Source organism: Protopterus annectens, chromosome 1.part1 (genome assembly GCF_019279795.1).
Source record: "Protopterus annectens isolate FY-2018-M chromosome 1.part1, PAN1.0, whole genome shotgun sequence".
Classification (NCBI taxonomy): Eukaryota; Metazoa; Chordata; order Ceratodontiformes; family Protopteridae; genus Protopterus; species Protopterus annectens.
In genome coordinates this window covers 975,310,183-975,336,460 of record NC_056726.1, presented here as the reverse complement: position 1 = coordinate 975,336,460, position 26,278 = coordinate 975,310,183, and positions in this window count along the sequence as shown.

The window sequence follows — 26,278 nt, the reverse complement described above, 5'->3', positions numbered from 1 at the left end:
AAATCCTTGTATTTGCATGTTTTTGTCTCCTTGCTGCAAGTAAATTAAAGTGCCTTAACTGAACCTTACGTGTATTGGTCTTTGAAGTTTTTTCCTTTGACAAGTTGACTCAGACAGTTTCCAGAAATTCAAATACAGGTTTTTGCTTCAATTCAGTGATCACTGAGTAGTAATTTTTACTTATTTATCATTCGGCAGTTACTTTTCACTACGTACCCATATAATAGGCTGGTCTAATCACTAATGGCATAATAGCATTCCTTATAACCATGACTGTCACATGCACTAATAATTGTGGGTGTGTGTTCTCAGAAAGAAACTGACTATTGCTGTATTCCTTATGTTAAACATGTCTAGGTGTCAAATGTTTTATCCTAAATCCTACACTTTGGCTGTCATCTTATTCTATGTAAATATGCCGTGCTTCTATCTCAGCTCAGTCACCCTTATTAATTTGATCAGCTGACTATAATTGGCTTTTTGTTGTTCATGGCCAAAGGCGTATAGCTTCTACAGCTTTGCACCCAGACAGTGGAATGCACTTCTATCTATAATCCATAACTGCTTATAAACGAGGTAAACCATGGTCATCTTATGGCAGAAAAGCTTCTGTTAGTCCCAACAATGTTAATTTCTAACAGCCAAAATAATCAAATAAAATCTCAAATAAACTATAATTTCAAGACATTTTATGCATTTTGTTATATTTATTTACATTTTGCCCATTCATTTAGTTTAAGTATACTCAATTGCAATGCACATACTCAGAAACATATAAGTTAAGAAAAAGTTTCATTGAACCTTAGGTAACTGAATGAAACTGGAGACTATGCTTCAAGCCATGTATATATCTTTCATTTCAGGGTATAATTAATTAATTAATTCACCTGTTACTGGTGACAGTATAATCTGGGAGGTTACAGTGCTTTCGGGCAAAGTGGCTCACTGATTATCACACAGGCAGCAAATGAAGGTGGAATCAAACCTGCATCCATTGTAAATGGAAGCAACTTGCTGACAGTTTACAGACTTAATTCTTTGATTCATTCCTTTACAAAATGATTTATTGCATGATTTTTTTTCTCTTTCAGGGATTTTATTCCCTTATATACAAAGGTATTGAACTGCATGCTTCTTCATTTCAAATCTCCTTCTCACACCCAGCAATCTGAACGTCTCTCAGTCTTTGGCATTTACTTCTCAGATGTCAAAGCCAACGTCAAAGGCCTATGGCTAACCAAGTTTGCAGATGATTGCAAACTAGGAGCAGTTGTTGAATACCCCCAAGATAAGAACCCCCTTCAGGAAGGTCTAACACTGACAACTCGGTGCCAAAGCCATGGCTTAAAATTCAATACCAAGAAATGTATTATAGTACATTTTGTGGATGTCTGCCACCTCAGGTAACTATATCATCAATAAAACATCCTTAAAAGTTGATTCACTAGTGAGGGATCTGGGAACTCATGTCAATAGTAACTTAGCTTTTGTCCAACATATGTTCATAGTAAGACAGTCATTCTATGTTGCTCAGCTTGTAAGGAAGGGCATGGTATCTAGGTCCAGAGAGGTTATTATACCACTGTACTCAGCCCTCATCAGGCCCATCATAAAGTATAATGCCTCTTTAGTATGTACCAGACCAGATATGTGCAGAAACTGGAATGTGCACAAAGCTTCCTTACAAAAAAAAATACAGTGGGTAAACACAATGTCATATGATGATCATTACAAAGCCATGTTTCTTTACATATCACTTCTGAGAGGTGATCTTTGCCTAGCATGCAAGGCATCCCTGGCTCCTGGACCGTGTTTTGATGAATTTTTTGCATATCTGCAAAACAGCAAGATTAAAAGACCTAAATTTTCCTTGCAACATAAATAGGGCATCTTGGAGAGACTGATATGTTTCTCAGAGAATTCCCATTCTCTGGAACAGGCTCCCCATCCATGTGAAGCAGAGTTCCTCCCTACCTCTATTTAAGCACAGCTTGGACCTGTGGATGGTTAATCGGAAATTGACACCTGGTCTGTCTCCTATATTTCTGATTCATAGGTTCATAGGTGTTTACTAGGCTAACAACCACAAGGGCATTTTTAAGCTAAGCCATGCATTCCAAATCTCTGAAAAGTTCATATACCCTTGATAAGTATAAGCAGGGGCTTGGGAGATGAAACATTTACAAGCTAGGGCCTGTAAGATGAACCATTTACAGGTTGACTGTGTCCATTAGAGACATAGGTGCCAAACCAGGGATTAATTTCCTGTTCCCCATCCAATTGTCCAGGCTGCACTTGAATTGGGTTAGGGAGGAACTCTGATTCACATGGATGGGGAGCCAGTTCCAGAGATGGGGTAATCTCTAGGATACATACCTGTCTCTCCAGTAGGTCCTATTTATATCACAGGCAAGGTTTAAGTATTTAGAATGGCTAATTCTGGTGCTGCTTGGTTTTTTTTTTGGATATGCAGGAGGTCCATCAGAGTGGGGTCTGACAATGCCCTGTATGCCAGGTATAGATTTCTCCTCAAAAGCCTGTAGGAGACAGAATATAGGGATACAGCCTTGAGGCAGTCTACATAGGACATTTTACTTAAGCCCTGCATTCTTTTAGTGAGGAATCTCTGTTGACATTCTGGTTGCTGGATATGCCTGGTTAGATACATATCAAAGGGGGCATTGTATTCAGTGATAGGTCTGATGACTAAGTTGTGCAACATATAAAGATTTCCTTACTACTGTAGACATGTGATGGTCAAAGGCTAGATTACTATCTATGTGTGTCCCTAAGTCCCTGACTACTGGGCCATTGATAGAAGCAGTCAGTAAATTACCCCTATAAATCAAATATAAATCTAATTTGTGGATCACATATGGGTAGCATGGCTAGGCTTTTAATGTCCCTAGTGCTAGTTTGTCTAGTATACACCTATGAACATGTGATTGTATGCAACGGCTATATATAACTTCAGTGGACTGTTACTTAAGTCTTCAGTCCTGATACAGTGTTAGCAAAGGCAGACATACGTTTTTTAAACAAATATAATAAATTATTACTTAAGATACGTTCAAATATACACTGATAGAAAAGTAATCAAACCATATACATTTTTACATTTACATACATTATATATTACATATCCTTTCCTTTTTACAACTATTGTCAGTACAATATTACATAAATTGCTCAATTCTTGCCTTCCCATAAACATCACTCGTCTGCCTGAGTATTATTCAGCATGCATTGTTCCCAAAATTTCCATTTATTTTTGTGCAATTTGTCCCTTCCCTTTTATAAAGATCCCTCTTTCAGGTCCTTTATTTCTTGTACAATATTCAGTATTTCAAATAAAGTTGGTTTAGAGTTTTATTTTCACTTTCTACAAATTGCTTTTTTGGCAGCCAGCATTCTTCTTCTTCTTATGGCTGCTCCCATTAGGGGTTGCCACAACAGATCAACTGTTTCCATTTCTTCCTGTCCTTTGCATCTTGCTCTGTCACACCAGCTGCCTGCATGTCATCTCTCACCACATCCATAAACCTTATCTTAGGCCTTCCTCTTTTCCTGTTACCTGGCAGCTTCATCCTTAGCATCTTTTTCCCAATATACTCTGCATCCCTCCTCAGCACATGTCCAAACCAATGTAATCTTGCCTCTCTGGCTTTGTCTCCAAACCTTTCAACCTGGGCTGACCCTCTAATATACTTATTCCTAATCCTGTCCATCCTCTTCACATCCAGTGCATATCTTAACATCTTCAAATCTGCCATGTCAAGCTCTGACTCCTACCTTTTTGTCAATGCCACTGTCTCCAACCCGTATAACATAGCTGGTCTCACTACCCTCTTGTAGACCTTCCCTTTCACTCTTACTGGTACTCATCTGTCACAAATCACTCCTGACACTCTTCTCCACCCACTCCATCCTGCCTGTACTCTCTTCTTCACCTCTCTTCCACACTCACCATTACTCTGAACTGTTGATCCCAAGTACTTAAACTCATTCACCTTCACCACCTCTACTCCCTACATCCTCACCATTCCTCTGTCCTCCCTCTCATTCACACCCATATATTCTGTCTTAGTCCTGCTGACCTTCATTCCTCTTCTCTCTAGAGCATATCTCCACCTCTCCAGGATCTCTTCCACCTGTTCCCTACTCTCACTGCAGATCACAATGTCATCTGCAAACATCATACTCCACGGGGGCTCCTGTCTGATCTCGTCTGTCAACCTGTCCATGACCACTGCAAATAAGAAAGGGCTCAGAGTTGATCCTTGATGTAATCCCACCTCTACCTTAAACGCATCCTTCACTCCCACCGCAGACCTCACCGCTGTCACACTACCCTTGTACATATCCTGTACCACTCTTACATACTTCTCTGACACTCCCGACTTCCTCATACAATACCACAACTCCTCTCTAGGCACCCTGTCATATGCTTTCTCTAAATCCACAAAGACACAATGCAACTCCTTCTGACCTTCTCTGTAGTTCTCCATCAACACTCTCAGAGCAAACATCGCATCTGTAGTGCTCTTTCCTGGCATGAAACCATACTGCTGATCACTAATCATCACCTCCCTTCTTAACCTAGCTTCCACTACTCTTTCCCATAACTTCATGCTGTGACTGATCAGTTTAATCCCTCTGTAGTTACTACAGCTCTGCACATCACCCTTATTCTTAAAAATCGGTACCAAAACACTTTTTCTCCATTCCTCAGGCATCCTCTCACTTTCCAAGATTTCATTAAACAAACTAGTTAAAAACTCCACTGCCATTTCACATAAACACCTCCATGCTTCCACAGGTATGTCATCTGGACCAACAGCCTTTCCGTTCTTCATCCTCTTCATAGCTATCCTTACTTCCTCCTTGCTAATCCACTGCACTTCATGATTCACTATCCGCACATCATCCAACCTTCTCTCCCTCTCATTCTCTTCATTCATCAACCCCTCAAAGTACTCTTTCCAGCTGCTCAACACACTCTCCTCGCTTGTGAGTACATTTCCCTCATTATCCTTTATCACCCTTACCTGCTGCACATCTTTACTAGCTCGGTCCCTCTGTCTAGCCAATCGGTACAGGTCCTTTTCTCCCTCCTTAGTGTCCAACCTTTAATACAACTCTTCATGCACCTTATCCTTAGCCTTCACCACCACTCTCTTTGCCATGCACCTCATCTCCTTATACACTTGTCTACTTTCTTCATCTCTTTGACAATCCCACTTCTTCGCCAACCTCTTTCTCTGTATACTCACCTGTACTTCTTCATTCCACCACCAGTTCTCCTTGTCCTCCTTCCTCTTTCCGGATGTCTCACCAACTACCCTTCTAGCCATCTCTCTTACTAGCTCTGCTGTAGTTACCCAGCTATTCGGTAACTCTTCACTGCCACCCAGTGCCTGTCTTAACTCTTCCCTGAACATCACCTCACAATTACCCTTTTTCAATTTCCACCATTTGATCCTTGGTGCTGCCCTCACACTCATCCTCCTCTTCTTGATCACCAATGTCATCCTACAAACCACCATCCTATACTGCCTAACTACACTTTCCCCTGCCACCACTTTACAGTCTCCAATCTCCTTCAGATTGGCCCTTCTACATAAGATATAATCCACCTGTGTGCATCTTCCTCCACTCTTGTATGTCACCCTATGCTCCTCCCTCTTGTTAAAATACGTATTCATCACAGCCATGTCCATCCTTTTCACAAAATCCACTACCATCTGACCTTCTGCATTCCTTTGCTTAACACCATACCTATCCATCACTTCCTCATCCCCTCTGTTCCCTTCACCAACATGCCCATTGAAATCTGCTCCAATCACCAGTCTCTCACCCTTGGGTACAGTCATCACCACTTCATCCAACTCACTCCAAAATTTTTCTTTCACATCCATCGCACACCCAACTTGTGGAGCATATGCACTAACAACATTCATCATTACACCATCAATTTCCAGCTTCATAAACATCACTCTATCCGACACTCTTTTCACCTCCAAAACACTCTTAGCATACTCTTCCTTCAGGATAATGCCTACGCCATTTCTCCTCCCATCTACACCATGATAAAACAATTTGAAACAATTTTTGGCAGCCAGCATAAGTAACTTAACAAGGTCTTACTGTGTCTAGACAATTCAGAGCCTGTACCCAGCTCAAAAGAATTTCCCTAGTTGTGGCCATTTTCTCACTCAATACTTCTGACAGAGCACTCTGTAGGGAATTTTCAAAATCTGCCAACTCTAATGATGCACACTATTAAATGTCCAACATTTGCTATCTGCCTGAGGAAAACACTTTGTAGACTGCTTGGGTCATACACATACCTATGCAAACACTTCCAAGCAAAAATTCTAAACCTTATGGATTGTGTATGTCTTCCCATTGCTCCCTTGTAAATTGTTTTCCAGTCTCTCCTCCCAGTCTTTTCTGACCTCTTCTGGTTGATTCTTATAACTATTGTGCAATATTTTATATGCCTTGCTACTTATCTTACTAACACCTACCCCTAGAGGAGGCTGTACTTTATTTTAACAACAAATTTCTAGAAATCCTTAATCTGCATGCACCTGTCCGCTCAAAGCGAACAAAAGTAGCTACAGCACCATGGCTTGCCAAAGAGTCCAGGCAAAAAAATCCATATTAGAAACAAATTATGGGCTCAATGGCGGTTCACTAAAGACACCCTAGACCATGTTAAGTACAGACAAGTCAGAAATGACACCAAAAAAGCAATTCTAAATGACAAAAAACAATATTACTGCAAAATCCAGGCTGAAAACCAAAACAATCCTCAAAAGTTTTGGGCTAGTCTAAATAACCTACTCCACCCAGGAAAAACGTCCACTCCCATCCCCACTGGTTTCATAGACAAATCTCCTAAAGAAGTCTCAGACAATTTCAACTACTTCTTTACTGAAACAATTCAAACTCTAGCTAGCCAGCTTCCTCCTAGCCCCCCCAGCCCTGACAAGACCACCCCTTTAGATAGACTCTCATTCAGCTTCCAACCAGTTCCCACCTCACTCATCCGCACCCTTATCAAAAAACTGAAACCCACTACTCTATCTGCTGACCAACTACCCGCTGAATACCTTCAAAAATCAGCGGATGCTATAGCTTATCCATTATCAATATTAATTAACCGTACCATAGCTGAAGCAAAAATTCCCACCATTTGGAAAACATCTTATATTATCCCACTACATAAAGGAGGCACCTCCACTGAACTCTCCAACTGTAGACCCATAGCTATACTTTCACCACTTGCAAAAATATTGGAAAAATGCATACACAAACAACTCATGCACCACCTAATCCAAAATCACCTCTTGTCTGATACCCAACACGGCTTTCGACCTTACCACAGTACTACCTCAGCTCTACTTGCCTTTACCAACACAATAGACAGTAACCGCAATAATAATCTCATCTCTTCATCCATCTTCTTGGATCTCTCCAAGGCATTTGACATGGTAGATCACCAACTTTTGTTACACACTATGCAAACATTCAATCTAGACTCTAATGCCCTATTATGGTTCAATTCCTACCTGGCTGGGAGGCAACAGGCTGTTCTCTGGCAGAACAAGCTTTCTATACTACTACCAAACACCATTGGAGTACCACAAGGCTCCATATTAGGGCCCCTACTGTTCTCAATTTTCATTAATGACTTATATACTGTCATCCCAAACGTCAGCTGTATTCAATACGCTGATGACTCCACTCTGGTTTGCTCAGCCACATCTCCTGCACAGTTGAAGAAAGCTACCCAGTCCACCTTTAATATTGTACAAAACTGGCTCACTAGTTGACGACTATTATTAAATCCCAAAAAAACTAAAATGTTGTTATTCACACCTACTCAAAGGTCTCCAACTTTCTCTTTCACCATTAATGCAAAGGATGGGACTGTAATCCCCCCAGAGCCCTCTACAAAACTGCTCAGTGTCATTATTGACAATAACCTAAAATTTGAACTTCATGTTAATCAAATAATAAAGAACACCAATAAAAAACTTGGTTCATTGTATAGAATTAAAGCCTTTCTAACCCCTCCAGCCAAAACTGCCATTGCCCGCTCACACCTAATTTCAACACTTACATATGCTTCCCCCCTTCTGTCTAATCTAAATAAGTCATTACTTAACAGACTTTCTACCTGTTACAATCACATTGCCAGATTTGTCACTGGCCAGCCATGCAGAACCCACCATTGCATGAACCTCAAACAGCTTGGGTGGCTAGAGTTCCCCAATCTCATACAATATAACATTCTGACTATAGCGTGCAAGATTCTCTATAATCCAGATAACACACCAGCTCTTAGAAATAGTATCACTGCCCAAACTAATCAGAGACTGCTTAGATCCTCTAATAGACTTCAGATTCTTACAATCAAAACCAACAACACAGCAGGAGTATCTCTCTTGGCAAATTCTGCAGGTAGAACATGGAATCAACTCCCAGCTGATATTACCATGCTCTCCTCCCCACGTGAATTTAAGATCAAACTTAAACAACATCTGGCACTAAACTGGCTTTGTCACTGTAATAAACCTGGCTAGCCATCTTTAATTAATGTACAAACATGTCAATGGAAATGTGTTTTTCATTTCTCCTCACTATAACTACTGCTAACAAATGTCATGTAACTGTCTACTTTTGAATGTCAAAACATTAACTGTAATTACTTATCTGTATTCTGTCTGCATTTCTATGTTCACCTTTGCTTCTATCATATTGTCCTTATTGCAATGTTTTATTTTGTACCCATTGGAGCTTTTCTCCCCAGGCCTCCGCTGAAAATGGACATGTATCCAGTCAGACTATCCCGGTCAACAAATGTAAAATAAATAATAAATAAATAAATAAAATTATCTCTTTTTAACTGCAGCTTCTGTTCTAGATTCATCTAAAAACTCTACCTGAGCAGGTCTTTCACTTAAGACTCCCATATCCATTTCTCTTTTCCTATATTTTGACATCAATCTCTGACAGAGAAGGCAGTCTATAGCCTGCAGTCCAAATGTCTTCTTGGATTCATTCCACCATTTTACATTTCTGTATCTAGCTATTTGTTCTCAATACCTTAGATCCTTTGCCAGTTTTCTCCAATAAATGTGAGCCCTCTCTTGCCTATTTTATGTATCCCTACTTGCAGTCATCCCAATTGTCAAAATCTCCTTTCTCCATTTTTGTGTTGGCTTCATTCTCAGAATAATTTCTTCTACTTTCTTAATATAATATTCCGCATGGTTGTTATTATTCCCCTAAGGATATGCATCCAAAAATCCCACTCTGTCTTTATTTCTTGAACTTCCCCTTGCTTCATCATGATGAGCAGAGAAATGAAATGTATTAAACAATAATAACACAAATACTAATTTCAGAACATTTCAACCATAAAAAGCCACTCAGACTGCTGTCATTATAATCCAACAATATCCATACTCATCAATTATAGAAACTTTATTGACTGCACACACATCACATTTTTGATTATGATAAAAATTGTCACAGTAAAGTATTCCAGTTTGCTTTACACAAATGCACACTAGTCCAGCAAAGACAGACTAATGATTTTTTTAACTATATACCAGGGTCAGTCATATTTATTCACAGACATTCCCCAAACCCAACAATTATAGCTTCATTGTTGACTGCATCTTTGTCCACTTTTTGTGACAAGCAAATAAATAACAATAATTCTGACCAAAGTAACATATTTCATTTTTTCGCACATACACACAATAGTCATAGTAAAATATTCCTTCATAATTCACACAACCATGCACACTATTCTTGCAAAGCCAGATTAAAGACAGTTTAAAATGAACAGATAATAAGAATATAATGTACTTTCATTCACAGATAACCCAACCACCAGTTGTAACCATTTTGTTGACTGTGTACACTCCTTATTATTCCTAAAAAATAAATTACATGTACTTTATTTGCATGTGGATGAACTACATGAAATTATATAAAGATCACTAGCATCACACCATGAGACCCAGACATGTATAGCACAGTTTAAATAGAAGAGTATTTATGCCAAGTCAGTATATGCACAATCTCATCAGACGCAAAAGCTATCTGAGTAATTCCACATTAAGGAGAGCTTTTACTAATGCAGGTGTTGCTATTGGTAAACACCTTTGCATTACAGTGCTCCATCTACAAATACAGTGCCTAATGCCCTTGAAGAATAAGTGTTGAGAATGTTTCCATAACATTTTCTAAAATAGATGTAGTAGTATATTTAGTATATATTTAGTATACCTTGGGATCTGGGTTGCTTTGAACCCAGCCCCTTTTCACAGTTTTAGGACCATGCATAAATGCATGTGTTCTTCAATTTACCTTCCTGAATGTTTTCATTTATATTTCCTCTTTGATATAGTAGCATTTAATGTAGTGGGTTTTAAATTTGTAGTTCTGAACATTTTTTCACTAAGCACTGAAACAAAATGTATGAACCAGTAATGATGAAAGTACTAATTTCAGAGATTTTCAACCATAAAGGGCCATTCAAACTGCTGTATTAGAGTCCACTGATATCTGTACTTAGCAATTACTGCCACTTTATTGACTGTGTACACATCACATGTCTGATAATGATAAAAATGGCTACAGTATAGTATTCCAATTTGCTTTTCACAAATGCACACTAGTTCTGCAAAGAGAGACTAATGACTTTTTAACTATTTCAACTCAGCAGGTCAGACATTTTAAACCACAGACATCTCCTGAACTCAGAATTATAACTAAATTGTTGACTGTATCTTCCTTAATCATCAAAATAATAATAATAATAATAGTCATGACCAAAGTCACATATTTCACACAAACACACAGTAGTCAAAAATGTCCAACTGTATTCATGTATACAAATACACACTAATACTGCAATCTAAAAATGACCAGATTATAAGAGCATAAGGTACTTTCATCCACAGGTAGCCTTCCCACCAGCAGTTGTAGCCACTTTGTTGATCATGTACACCTCTTATTGTTATGAAGAAATAAATTACACATACTTTATCTGTAGATTTGGATGAACTACACAAAACTGTATAAAGATCACTAGCATCATACCATAAGATGCAGCCATGTGTAGCACAATTTAAACAGAAGATTTTTTATGAAAACATTAATATTAATACCACCACGAAAGACTAGCAATGGCAGACTTCCAAGCCACAGCTCAGCAAACACTAAACAATACCAAAAGCACTGTAGAGAAATTCAAGAAGAAAATCCAGCCCAGTCCAGGATAAAATGAAGAAAAAATAATAATCTCAACTGGAACACACCCAACAAATGTTAAAATTCACAGAACACACTAAAACATAAAACACTTAACTGAATCCCTGCATTTTCTGTCCTTCCTTAGGACTTCATCAAATAACTAAAACAACTGATCCTCCCTTTTTATACTGTGTCTAATAAATCAAATATTCTAAACAAATAAGTGTAAATATTAATGTTAACATAAATAGTAACAACCTGATAGCATATATTAATTCAATATTCACAATCTCTGTAGAAGTGAAACCCATCTGAATAAGTCCACATTAAAGATAATTGTTACTGTTGGTAAACAACTTTGTATTTCAGTACTTCATCTACAAATGTAGTGCCTGCTGCCCTTAAAGAATAAATTGCCTTATGTTGCATTAAAAATGAACGTACTGGTAATATTGCCATAACATTTTCTGAACTAGATCAGCTATGCAATATGGAATGGCTAGCAAGTGACAGCAACAGGTTTATAGTTACTAGCCATGTAGTCCAGAAAATCATTACGGTCCTAGCTCACATTTCCAATTGTAAAAACAGTGTAATGTGGTGCATACCAAGCAGAACAGTTTAATAACAGTCATTAAGCATGTTCATCCAACTGTATAAAGGACTTCTTCCGAATGACTAACACAAACCAAATCACTGTTAAAATAGGAAATGGAACCATCATATGACAAACATACCTGTTGCCTTAAAGAAGCAGGTACCTACAAATACTATAATTTAAAAATAACATGAAGTTATACATAAACCAGACATGGCTTGACCATAATTGCATCATTAAAAACAAAACATGATTAAAATTTATGGAGTTATGTTTCTTACCCTATGGCACATTGTTCCAAGAAGAAAATCAATCATTGAGGGCATGGCCAAGATGGCTAACGAAAAGCTACAACTGCTGAAAGCTTGGTGACTGAAAACCTTTCTTTGACAGAAAATATAACCAGAAAATTAGAATTTGGAGATGCTTGTTAGCTAATTTAATTCATTAATAGTAAGAGAAAAGATTTATTGCTTCAAGTTCTTCAAAAGTTATATTTATTCTGTTAGAATTTCAACTGCTTGGTTAAGAGAGAAGAGACTTCAACATTTGTCACTCAAGAAATGGTACTCAAGATTCTTGTGTTAAAAAAGACATCCAGTCAATACTGTTTAGATTGCAGGATGTATTACTAAAATATACAAAACTGATACCAGACTAGAATGTTTCAAAGAAGAGACCAAAAAGAGGATGGAGCATTTTGAATTTCTTATGAAACAACAAGGTGAGCATATCAGCAGTATGGAAGAGACTTTGAATGATCATGAAAGAAGAATAACTGGAGGTGAGTCTCTGACTGAATTTCTTTTAAAACAAAATAACTGTCTCAGAAAAATTGATGATTTAGAAATTAGACTAAGACGAAATAACATTAGAATGTGTGCTATACATGAAAAGTATGAGGGAGACAATATAATAAACTTCTTAACTACCTGGCTATATAAAACATTAAATTTACCTGAAACTTTATCTTTTGGAATTGAAAGAGCACATAGATATCTCACAGCACCTTCTAAAAAGAAAAACTCATCACCATACACAATTATAGTCAAGTTCATGTCTAACTTAGAAGATCAAATAGTAAAAGCAGCATGGTACAGACCACCTATTAAAAATAGATAAACATGTAGTCAGATTTAACAATGATTATTCCAGTAAAGAAATGAGTAAAAGAAAATCTTGCTTACCACTGATCAAGGAACTTAAAAAGAATAAAATTATAGCCACTATGGTGTTTCAAGCAAAGATCATATTATTGCTTGATAAAGAAACCAAAATATTTAACATACCTGAGGAGGCATCCACTTTTGCTAACAACAATAAAATCCTTAATAATACTAAAGAAATGGAGTGGAACAGTATTTCCCTGAAGAAACAGAGTGAGCTGAATTGTTGGAAAACTGCTTCTAATTCTAAAAAGCCTTTAAACAAATGACTCTCATTCTCTGATTACAGGACTATTATTTTCTGAAACAATAGATTTGCCCTTTAAGTAAAAAGTTTATATTGGACTTTAAGCCTCAAAACATATGTAGGCATGTATTTATATTTCAAGCTAAAACATTTTTCATGACATGCGGCCTTCACCTGGTCTGTGACATAAATAGGACTTGTTGGCAGGACAGATTTGTGTTCCAGAGACTCCCCCATCTGTGAAATAGACTCCCTCTCCATGTCAAACAGAGTACCTCTTTACCCCTTTTTAAGTGCAACTGGGATAACTGGATGGGAAATAGAAAATACATCCCTGGGATTCTACCCTTGTCTCTGCTGGACAGGGGCATAGGGTGCTGATTTGTCTATACATGGGCTAAACTCTTGGCTAAGCTTATTATGGCCTCAGGGCAAATAGCCTAGTAACTTCTTATGATCCTATGATCCTATGATGAGGAATATAAAGGGTTAGTTTTACTGTTTTGTTATATTTATGATGAAAGATTTAAAATATTTCATTTAACTAAACCTATAAGTGTGTCTCTAAATGTTAAACAAATACTTTCTATAAGAGAATGTCACTATATTATAAGCAATAGAATTGGTAACTTTAAAGCTATATAAGTTAAGAATTTTATTTTATTTGTTCAACTTTGCTTAGTACGTGCATTCCTGAGTTAACTGAATGTCAGCCTAAGTAATATGCTAATTAGACGTGTTAACATACAGATGATTTTGTTTTCTTTGTTTTTGTGTAACACGTTCCTTTTACAGGTAATTTATGAAACAGCTGATATTTAGAGGGAAAGCGTGACAACAAAAGAATGTTCCATTTCTTCAGAATGCTGGATTCTTCCCACCATGAGCTGTCCTATAGAAAATCTAGGCCAAAGTTCATCATTGATGTCTGTGAAAGAAGAAAATAACATTCTTTTTTTCTCTCAAGTATATATGTGAGAAATCTATTCAAAATAACATCTCTTTTCATTTCTAAGAAGTGAAGAATTGGTAAGACAAAAGTGTTAGAGATATTGTAACATATAATTTGCTTACATTTTGCATGTTACTAGCTTATGCTATAGTGTTATTAACTTTAACTGTACATATTAATTGAAAGAAGTAAAATTAGATGTTTGTTACTGATTAAAACAGCTTAAAAGAACTAAGAAGAATGAGAGACTTATAAAGGAAATTAGCACCTGCTGTGTGCTATGAGTTGTCATTTTTACATGCTGTAGTCAAATTCACAATGGCTAAACACAAATTTAAATTAGATAAGCAGGAATTATTTTATATATGGTCAGGATTGCTTGTAATAGTAGAAATAATAAGCATAAACATCTTATGAATAATATGCATATGCACAAGGCATGCATTATCTACTACATAAGATTAATAAAAGAACAATATCAGTAAATGAAGAAACATGTACACATACTATAAGCTTTAATGGAAAGCTGATGATTAAATAGCTCTTTGATGGAAGATTTTAGAAATACAAGATATACAGAATAAGGTAGAATACTAGTGGGAAAAAAAGACAGGAAAGCATATTTAAATAACAAACTGCTTTTAAGAAAGAAAGATGTCTATTGCATATACCTGTATAAGACAGACACGTGAATGTGCAAGATTTCATATAATTTACATAGATAATAATATAAAATATTTGAAAATAATCTGAAAGGTGACATTTGAAGACTGATCATGTGAACTTTGAAGCTTTTTACATGTTGTATGTTCACTACAACTACCTGAAATATTTAATTTCATAAATGAAAGCTAAAACTTGAGTGTTTTATTGCTGAATCAGTACATCCATTTTGATAGAAATTAAAGTAGATTTTTCAATATGATTGAATCTGGGAAGGGAGAATGGGATTTGAATTGAAGACTTTGCATCTTCTGAATACAATATAGACCGTAAATTTTTTTGATGCCATGTAATAGCAAGATATTCTCTTCAGCCTCAGTAATGTACATATTTTTTATGAAGTAGTTTAATTAGCTAAATGACTTTTAAATATTTTGATATTTGACATAATTAGCTAAATGATTTTTAAATATTTTGATATTTGACATTAAGAGCATTACAGAAATTTGAGATATAGACACTTGTACTTTTAAAACTAATTGTGAGCTTTTTGTTAGAGCTATAAAATATGTGTGTGTCTTTTGATGTGATAAATATATATGTACATTGATTTCTCTTTTGTATTATAGTTTAATATAACAAGATTACGTATGACCTGCAAGATTACAGATGTTGTTATCTCTTCAGGTCCCACTCTGTTATACTTATTTTTTTTCGAGATCTGGTTATAATAATGTTGAATGAGTGAATAATTTAGGAATATTTAATAGGTAATTTATACTACTGTAACATCAATAGGTATATCATATACTATTTTTTGGATTATTTAATACTTGTGATAAACAGAAGAGGATTATTAAACTTTTTTTGTAGTAGTGGGAGGAATAGTTTTAAATGGCAAAATATACAACTAAATTAATAGTGTCTTATTGTTTTGATCTATATATAATATTATATTAATTATTTGCAATTTGTGATAGCTTTTGGCTAATTTTGTGATGAATTTTTAGGTGTTGGTATGCAGAGTGATAGTATAGTAATTTGAATATTCCATAGGCAAACTAGGAACTTGGGAATCCATGGTAGGTTTTGTTATATATATGCAATATATACAGTTATAGTTGTAGACTTGTCTTTGCTATTATTTTTGAAATTTAATAGTTTAGTTTGTAGAAAGGAATAATTAAAAAAATCTGGAATGTTAAGATAATGCATTAGATTCTTATATATATAATTAAATTAATATGGTGGATAAATGTGTCACACTATCTTTTAAAATAAGTCTTTTTTAAATATAGTATGGATAGTTTTAATCTATTGTCTATTCATTTTAAATGGATTAAATAATGGCAACAAATGCTTTATCCTAAATCCTACACTTTGGCTGTCATCCTATCCTATGTAAATGTGCCGCCCTCACCCTTATTAATTTGATCAGCTGACTATAATTAGCTTTGTTGTTGTTCATAGCCAAAGGCGTATAACTTCCACAGCTGTGCACCCAGACAGTGGAATGCACTTCTATCTATAATCCATAACTGCTTATAAATGAGGTAAACCATGGTCATCTTGTGGCAGAAAAGCTTCTTTTATTCCCAACAATGTTAACTTCTAACAGCCAAAATAATCAAATAAAATCTCAAATAAACTATAATTTTAAGGCATTTTATGCATTTTGTTACACTGATTTACATTTTGCCCATTCATTTAGTTTTAGTATACACAATTTTAATGCACATACTAAGAAACATATAAGTTAAGAAAACTTTTCAATGGACCTTAGGTAAATGAATGAAACTGGGGACTATGCTTCAAGCCATGTATATATCTTTCATTTCAGGGTATAATTAATTAATTAATTAATTAATTAATTAATTCACCTGTTACTGGTGATAGTATAAATTGGGAGGTTACAGCACGTTCGGGCAAAGTGACTCACTGATTATCACACAGGAAGCAAATGAAAGTGGAATCAAACCCTGCATCCATTGTAAATGGAAGCAACTTGCTTACAGTTTACAGCTTTAATTCTTTGATTCCTTTTCAAAATGATTTTAGTTTCTTTATCAGGAATTTTATTCCCTTATATACAAAGGTAATGAACTGCATGATTCTTCATTTCAAATCTCCTTCTCACACCCAGCAATCTGAACATCGCTCAGTCTTTGGCATCTACTTCTCAGATGTCAAAGCCAATGTCAAAGGCCTATGGCTAACCAAGTTTGCAGATGCAAACTAGGAGCAATTGTTGAATACCCCCAAGATAAGAACTCCCTTCGGGAAGGTCTAATACTGACAAACTCGATGCCAAAGCCATGGCTTAAAATTCAATACCAAGAAATGCATTACAGTACATTTTGTGGAAGTCTGCCACCTCAGGTAACTACATCATCAATAAAACATCCTTAAAAGTTGATTCACTAGTCTGGGATCTGGGAACTCATGTAGATAGTAACATAGCTTTTGTCCAACATGTGTTCAAACTAGTAAGACAATCATTCTATGTTGTTCAACTTGTAAGGAAGGGCACGGTATCTAGGTTCAGAGAGGTTATTATACCACTGTACTCAGCCCTCATCAGGCCCATCATAAAGTATAATGCCTCTTTAGTATGTACCGGACCAGATATGTGCAGAAACTGGAATGTGCACAAAGCTTCCTTACAAAAAAAAATACAGTAGGTAAACACAATGTCCTATGATGATCATTTCAAAGCCATGTCTCTTTACATATCATATACACTTCTGAGAGGTGATCTTTGCCTAGCATGCAAGGCATCCCTGGCTTATGGACTGTGTTTTGATGAATTTTTTGCATATCTGCAAAACAGCAAGATTAAAAGACCTAAATTTTCCTTGCAACAGAAATAGGGCATGCTGGAGAGGCTGATATGTTTCTTAAAGAATTCTCATTCTCTGGAACAGGCTCCTAATCAAGATTGCTTGTAATACTAGAAATAATAAGCATAAACATCCTATGAATAATATGCATATGCACATGGAATGCATTATCTACTATATAAGATTAATAAAAGAACAGTATCAGTAAATTAAGGAACATGTACACATACTATAAGCTTTAATGGAAAGCTGATGATTAATTAGCTCTTTGATGGAAGATTTTAGAAATACAAGATACACAAAATAAGGTTGAATACTAGTGGGAAAATAAGACAGGAAAGCATATTTAAATAACAAACTGCTTTTAAGAAAGAAAGATGTCTATTGCATATACCTGTATAAGACAGACATGTGAATGTGCAAGATCTCATATAATTTTCATAGAAAATAATATAAAATATTTGAAAATAATCTGAAAGGTGATATCTGAAGATTGATCATGTAAACTTTGAAGCTTTTTACATGTTGTATGTTCACTATGACTACCTGAAATAATTCATTTCATAAGTCAAAGCTAAAACTTGAGTGTTTTATTGCTGAACCAGTACATCTATTTTGATAGAAATTAAAATAGATTTTTCAATATGTTTGAATCTGGGAAGGGAGAATGGGATTTGTATTGAAGACTTTGCATCTTCTGAATACAATATAGACTGCAAAATTTTTTGATGCCATAGAAATATGAAGATATTCTTTTCAACCTCAGTAATGTACATATTTTTATGAAGTAGTTTAATTAGCTAAATGATTTTTAAATATTTTGATATTTGACATAATTAGCTAAATGATTTTTAAATATTTTGATATTTGACATGAGCATTGCAGAAATTTGAGATATAGACACTTGTACTTTTAAAACTAATTCTGAGCTTTTTATTAGAGCTATAACATATGTGTGTGTCTTTTGATGTGATAAATATATATGTACATTGATTTCTCTTTTGTATTATAGTTTAGTATAACATGATTACTTATGACCTCTAAGTTTACAGATGTCGTTATCTCTTCAGGTCCCACTCTGTTATACTTATTTTTTTAGAGATCTGGTTATAATAATGTTGAATGAGTGAATAATTTAGGAATATTTAATGGGTAATTTATACTACTGTAACATCAATAGGTATATAATATACTATTTATTGGATTATTTAATACTTGTGATTAACAGAAGAGGATATTAAACGTTTTTTGTAGTAGTGGGAGGAATAGTTTTAAATGGCAAAATCTACAACTAAATGAATGTCTTATTGTTTTGATCTATATATAATATTATATTAATTATTGGCAATTTGTGATAGCTTTTGGCTAATTTTTTGATGATTTTTTAGGCGTTGGTAGGCAGAGTGATAGTATAATAATTTGGCTATTCCATAGGCAAACTAGGAACTTTGGAATCCATGGTAGGCTTTGTTTTATTAGCAATATATACAGTTATAGTTATAGACTTGTCTTTGCTTTTGTTATTTTTGAAATGTAGTAGTTTAGTTTGTAGAAAGGAAGAATTCAAAACAAATCTGGAATGTTAAGATAATGCATTAGATTCTTATATATATATATATATATATATATATATATATATATACATATATATATATATATATATATATATATATATATATATATATATATATATGTATATATATATATATATATATATGGATTCATATCTAATGGCCAAATTAACATTCCGCCAAATTACACATTACCAAGACCACATTAACAAATTTACCCATTGCCAAAAACTTAAATGACCAAATTAGACTATGCCAAATAGCAAGTTCACTCTACTGCATAAATACGTAGCAGGATTGTCCTATAACGTACCTCCTACAAGCCAACAACATGGCGGACTTGATGAGCAATGCACCAGGAACCTTGGGTAGCGTATACAACTGTACTAAGTCACAAAGAGGAAAAGAAGTTCTTGTCATATGGCTTAATTTACCATCTCAACAAAAGAGCAAAACATAGGAGCTATTGAGTATGTAAGTTCAAACATGCTCAGCAATGTAAAGCAACTGCTATAACTGATGTTGTAACAAACGGAGAGGAGTTAATAAAGTCATTAGAGCATAACCATGAAGGAGATCCATGGGAGGTGGAAAGGTATGCTGTTTGTGACATGCTAAAGGAAAAGGCAACACTGTCTAGAGATATCCCTTGTTTAGTAGTTGATTATGCTGTTTCTAGTTCAGCTATTGAGTATGCAACTTCTTTACCCAGTAGAAAAGCATTAGTACAACAAGTACGGAGACTGTGTACACATTCCACTGTTAAGTCTAAGTCTGGTAATGTAACACTAACTAATTTGAATATTTTAGACTACTCACTAAAGGTGGGTGAGTTTATCATGGAAAGGTTATCTGACGGTAATGAAGAACACATAGTAGTAGTGTTATCTACAAAAGAAAATCTAATTCAGTTATCCAAATCGGTAATATGGCTCATGGATGGTACCTATATCACTAAAGGGATAATATGTCGTCAGTTGTACACGATTCATTCCTTTATCCCTGTTGGAGGTTATTGTAAGTCTGTGCCTTTAGTCTAGAGTTTAATGTCAAAAAAGTCTTTACGTTCGTATAATTACATGTGGCAATGTGTTTTTCAATTACTAAATAGCACTGGTCAGCAAATAGAATGCAAGTACATCCTATGCGATTTTGAAATTGCAGCCATTAAGAGCTTAAAAATGAATGTGTCTGGTGTAGTGAGCAAGGGCTGCTTTTTCCATTTTGGTCAAAATCTGTGGAGGAAACTGCAAATGTTGGGACTAGCCACGTTATACAACAGTAATGACATTTCAAGGTTATGTGAAAAGATTAGCTGCTCTTGCTTTCCTGTCTGAGACAGAAGTTATTCCAACATTTCAGCAACTATGAGAACAGTTTCCAGTAGAGGGGAAAGAGTTGCTTAAGTATTTTTCTGAGTGGTATATCTTTGGTAACCAAAAAAATTCACTACTAGATCCACTACATCTGTTCGTTTTCCCCCACTTTTTCCGATTACATTTTTGGAATGTCCATGAGCTTAATGAAATGTTTTTGCCCAGGATACAAAATAACATGAAAGCCTGGCACCGGAGATTTAAGTGTCTCATTGGGAGAAATATCACAGATTTGCATGTGATAATGTGTACTATAGCTCGAGAGCAGAATAGGGTAGACGAATTAAGAGCCAGAATGAGTGTAGGCTTTCCACCCTCTCCTAAATGGCGAAAGCTGATTTGATGACAAGAACAGTTCCAGCATATCTTTGAATGTCACGAGGAGTATACTAGCATGGAGTTTATCACAGCTATTTCTTTACTATTAAAAATGTAGGATGATGTTTCTTGGGATTGGACATTTGTGTAATTCAGTTGTCTTTTTCAGTGCTACTTCTTCACGTAATTTGGAATTTCACTTTAATTTGGAAGGTGTGCACTAATGGGTTGTCAATGTGCTGGTCAAGTTTGCTTTGTTTGGATTTGGCAATATGTATTTCGGCATAGTGTATTTCAGTCGTTTAAGTTTTCGGCAATGTGTAAATTCATTAATGTGGTCTCGGTAATGTGTAATTCAGCGGAATGTTAATTCAGCCATTAGATATGAATATATATATATATATATATATATATATATATATATATATATATAATTAAATTAATATGGTGGATAATTGTGTCACACTATCTTTTAAAATAAGTATTTTTAAATATAGTATTGATAGTTTTAATCTATTATCTATTAATTTTAAATGGATTAAATAATGGCAACAAAAGGAAATCATTAAGGAGATATCTAAAATTAAATAGAGGAGACATTATATTTTTGCAAGAGACTCACTTGATAGATAATGACATACAATAGTTAAATAACAGGTTATGAAATGTTATCATCTGCTTCTTTTAAGAAAAAGAGGAGAGGAACTGCTATACTTTGGAGAAAATGCACTGTAATGCCTAAGGTCATGGAATCCATTCATGATCCCAAAGGAATGTATAGAGTTGTAATAATTAAATATAATGGCAAAGTCTATATACTAGCTATTTTACTGGATCACTGGAATAGGTGCAAGAGTGGCTAGAGATCACTTAAACTTACTACAGAGTCATTGGAATGCTAGTTTAGTTTTAGAGGAGGATTTTAACTGCATATCTAGTATAGAAGATACATACTCACAAGCGAGGAGAGTGTGTTGAGGAGATGGAAAGAGTACTTTGAGGGGTTGATGAATGAAGAGAATGAGAGGGAGAGAAGGTTGGATGATGTAGGGATAGTGAATCATGAAGTACAATGGATTAGCAAGGAGGAAGTAAGGATAGCTATGAAGAGAATGAAGAATGGAAAGGCTGTTGGCCCAGATGACATGCCTGTGGAAGCATGGAGGTGTTTAGGTGAAATGGCAGTGGAGTTTTTAACCAGATTGTTTAATGAAATCTTAGAAAGTGAGAGGATGCCTGAGGAATGGAAACAAAAATTGTTTTGGTACCGATTTTTAAGAATAAGGGTGATGTGCAGAGCTGTAGTAACTACAGAGGGATTAAATTGATCAGTCACAGCATGAAGTTATGGGAAAGAGTAGTGGAAGCTAGGTTAAGAAGGGACGTGATGATTAGTGAACAGCAGTATGGTTTCATGCCGGGAAAGAGCACTACAGATGCGATGTTTGGTCTGAGTCCGTTGATGGAGAAGTGCAGAGAATGTCAGAAGGAGTTGCATTGTGCTTTTGTAGACTTAGAGAAAGCATATGACAGGGTGCCTAGAGAGGAGTTGTGGTATTGTATGAGGAAGTCAGGAGTGTCAGAGAAGTATGTAAGAGTGGTACAGGATATGTACAAGGGTAGTGTGACAGCGCTGAGGTCTGTGTTGGTAGTGATGGATGCATTTAAGGTTAAGGTGGTGTTACATCAAGGATCAGCTCTGAGCCCTTTTTTATTTGCAATGGTGATGGACAGGTTGACAGACGAGATCAGATAGGAGTCCCCATGGACTATGATGTTCGCAGATGACATTGTGATCTGTAGTAAGAGTAGGGAACAGGTGGAGGAGACCCTAGAGAGATGGAGATATGCTCTTGAGAGAAGAGGAATGAAGGTCAGCAGGACTAAGACAGAATATATGTGTGTGAATGAGAGGGAGGACAGAAGAATGGTGAGGATGCAAAGAGTAGAGGTGGATGAGTTTAAATACTTGGGGTCAATAGTTCAGAGTAACGGTGAGTGTGGAAGAGAGGTGAAGAAGAGAGTACAGGCAGGATGGAGTTGGTGGAGAAGAGTGTCAGGAGTGATTTGTTACAGACGAGTACCTGTAAGAGTGAAAGGGAAGGTCTACAAGAGGGTAGTGAGACCAGCTATGTTACATGGGTTGGAGACAGTGGCATTGACAAAAAGGCAGGAGTTTGAGCTGGATGTGGCAGAGTTAAAGATGTTAAGATTTGCACTGGGTATGATGAGGGTGGACAGGATTAGGAATAAGTATATTAGAGGGTCAGCCCAGGTTGGAAGGTATGGAGACAAAGCCAGAGAAGCAAGATTACATTGGTTTGGACATGTGCTGAGGAGGGATGCAGAGTATATTGGGAAAAAGATGCGAAGGATGAAGCTACCAGGTAACAGGAAAAGAGGAAGGCCTAAGATAAGGTTTATGGATGTGGTGAGAGAAGACATGTAGGTGGTTGGTGTGACAGAGCAAGATGCAGAGGACAGGAAGAAATGGAAACAGATGATCTGCTGTGGCGACCCCTAATGGGAACAGTTGAAAGAAGAAGATGATGATCTAGTATAGAAGATACAAGTGAACAGAAGAAAACAAAATACTGGCACCAGCTAAAACACTAAATAGACAGATTAGTAATAATAATTTACTTGATTTAATAGTAAAAGCAGAAGATAAGTCATTGTTCTTCACTTATTATTCTTATGCACATGACACAAACTAGAATTGAAAGGATTTATGCCTCGATAGATTTGATTTATAAAGTGGATTATTTTAAAACTATTCCTTGTCCTTTATCTGACTATGATGCACTAAGTATTAATATAGTAATGTATATAAGGAAATTTCAGATTATTTACAGAATCCCATTATATATGATGATATTAAAAGAGTTTGAGTTACTTTAAGAAACAAATCATTTTTTTTATCCTTGAATGATAATAGGCTAGTAAAGTCATACTATGGGACTCCATAAAAATGTATATTAAATATAGAATGGGAAGATAGGCTAGTAATAAAATAAAAGTGTGAGATAAAGAGCTGTTAGAAATACAAGATGAAATACACAAAGCAAGGTTTGAACAACAAACAAAGAAATGAAATAATACCAAAGTGATTAAAAATTAATGACAAAATATCAAACAGTTTTAATGCATAAAGTGAAGATATATTTAGAAAAAAATAAAATTGTATAATGTTATGACTTCAAAAAAATCTACACAGATTAGCTAATAGAAGTAAGATGTTAATCAAAAGGCATAAAATCCGTAATATCTGAAATCCTCACACTAATAAGCTTATTTCGGATATAGAGGAAATGCTTAATATTTTTAAAAATTCCATGAGGATCTTAATACAGATGAAAATAATAAACCCAATTATTATAAAATTGACAAATACTTAAAATGTTATTAATAAACTTAATGACCAGCAACTATCTCTCTAGAATAACTTTATTACCCTGACAGAATTTAAAGAATCTTTAAAAAGGTAAAATGTAAAGCTCCAGGGTTAGGTAGTTTAAGTGTGGAATTATATAGTCTGTTTCAATTAAATATTTTAGATTTACTGAATGACATTTTCAGGATAATTCAGAGAGACAAAATAATTCCTCCCACGTGGAAATTTTCTGTAATCTCACCTATACTTAAACAAGGAAAGGATAATAAAGTTGTCTCCTCATATAGGCTTATTTCATTATTAAATGTAGATTATAAAATATTTACTTCCAGTTTCATCACAAGATTAAGGGACATAGTTGATAAATTAATTAATAAAGATCAAACAAGATTATAGTCACTTGATTAACATCAATAATATAAAAAGGGTAGTAAGTAACAATATTGGATTTAGCAAAAAGAATGAACAAAATTTGGCCCTAATTAGCTTAGATGTCTAAAGCTTTTGAAGATTGAAACTACTTGTTTAAAACCTTAGAAGCATTTACATTTCCAGAACAGTTCATTGGAATATTAAAAAAACTGTATAGAAACTCTAAAGCAAAAGGTAAAATTGCATCTTACATTTCTCAAGGATTTACTTTAAACAAAGGTGCAAAACAAGGTTGTCCCTTGCCCCCCTTACTATTTGCATTAGTTATTGAATCCTTAGCTAACAGTATAAAAAAGTAATGAAAAATTGACAGATTCTCAATTAATATAGATTGTAAAGCTAAACTACAGATTTTTCCAGATATTTTACTAACTATAGGAGATTTAAATTACTTGATCGAAGAAATAGATGAGGAAATTGAAACGTTTCAGGAAGTATCACTGCTGAAATTTAATAATAATAAAACTGAAACTTTAGTGTTAAACCAATTATTAGATAGCAAGATTAAAGATAAATATATATAGAACTGGGAAGGAAAAGAACTAAAATGTTTAGGAACAAAAATTTATCAAGATGTGAGTAAGTAATTCAAAATGTGTTACTTCTGTTCTTATTAAAAAATGGGATGAACTTTTTTTTCTTTTACTTTTTCAAATTATTATATTACCCAAGATTTTATATATATATATATATATATATATACATATATATATATATATGTATGTATATATATATATATATATATATATATATATATATATATACATATATATATATATATATATATATATATATATATATATATATATATATATATATATATATATATATATATATATATATATTGCATTCAATAGCTTTAATACCTGACAGAAAACATGTAGAGAAAATGTAAAAAAATGTTTACTTCATTCTTATTGTAACCTAAAAAGCTGAAAATTCCTTATAGAAATCATATAAGGTAATGGGAGTGTGGTAGTATTAGCTTCCCAGACATAGAATCTTATTCTGTTGTTGCAAGTCTTAACTCTATTATACCCTGGATAGACTGAATTTACACTACTCAAGGGAAAACAAACCAGGAGCAGATTATGCTACATTCTTATAAGTTTAGTAATGATGATAAATTAGAAATATGTAATAATCCTTTTGTTTGGTTAAAAAAACTTACTTTAGAAATAAATTCATTTAATTCTTTAGACTCTGCATGTATGAACTCAATTCTTAAAGCAGTTAAGAAATGTGTTTTTAAAACTCCATTAATATCAAAATGGAATTTTTGTAATTTCAAATTACACATACCTCTAGATTTAAGGAAACTCAGAATAATGTTAAAATGAATTTATTAAAAATGACTGGATTAGTATTATGGTCTGATTGCTTTGAAAAAGGAAAATATGAGTCCCACAAAATTTAATGAAAGAATATAAGTTGGAAAAAT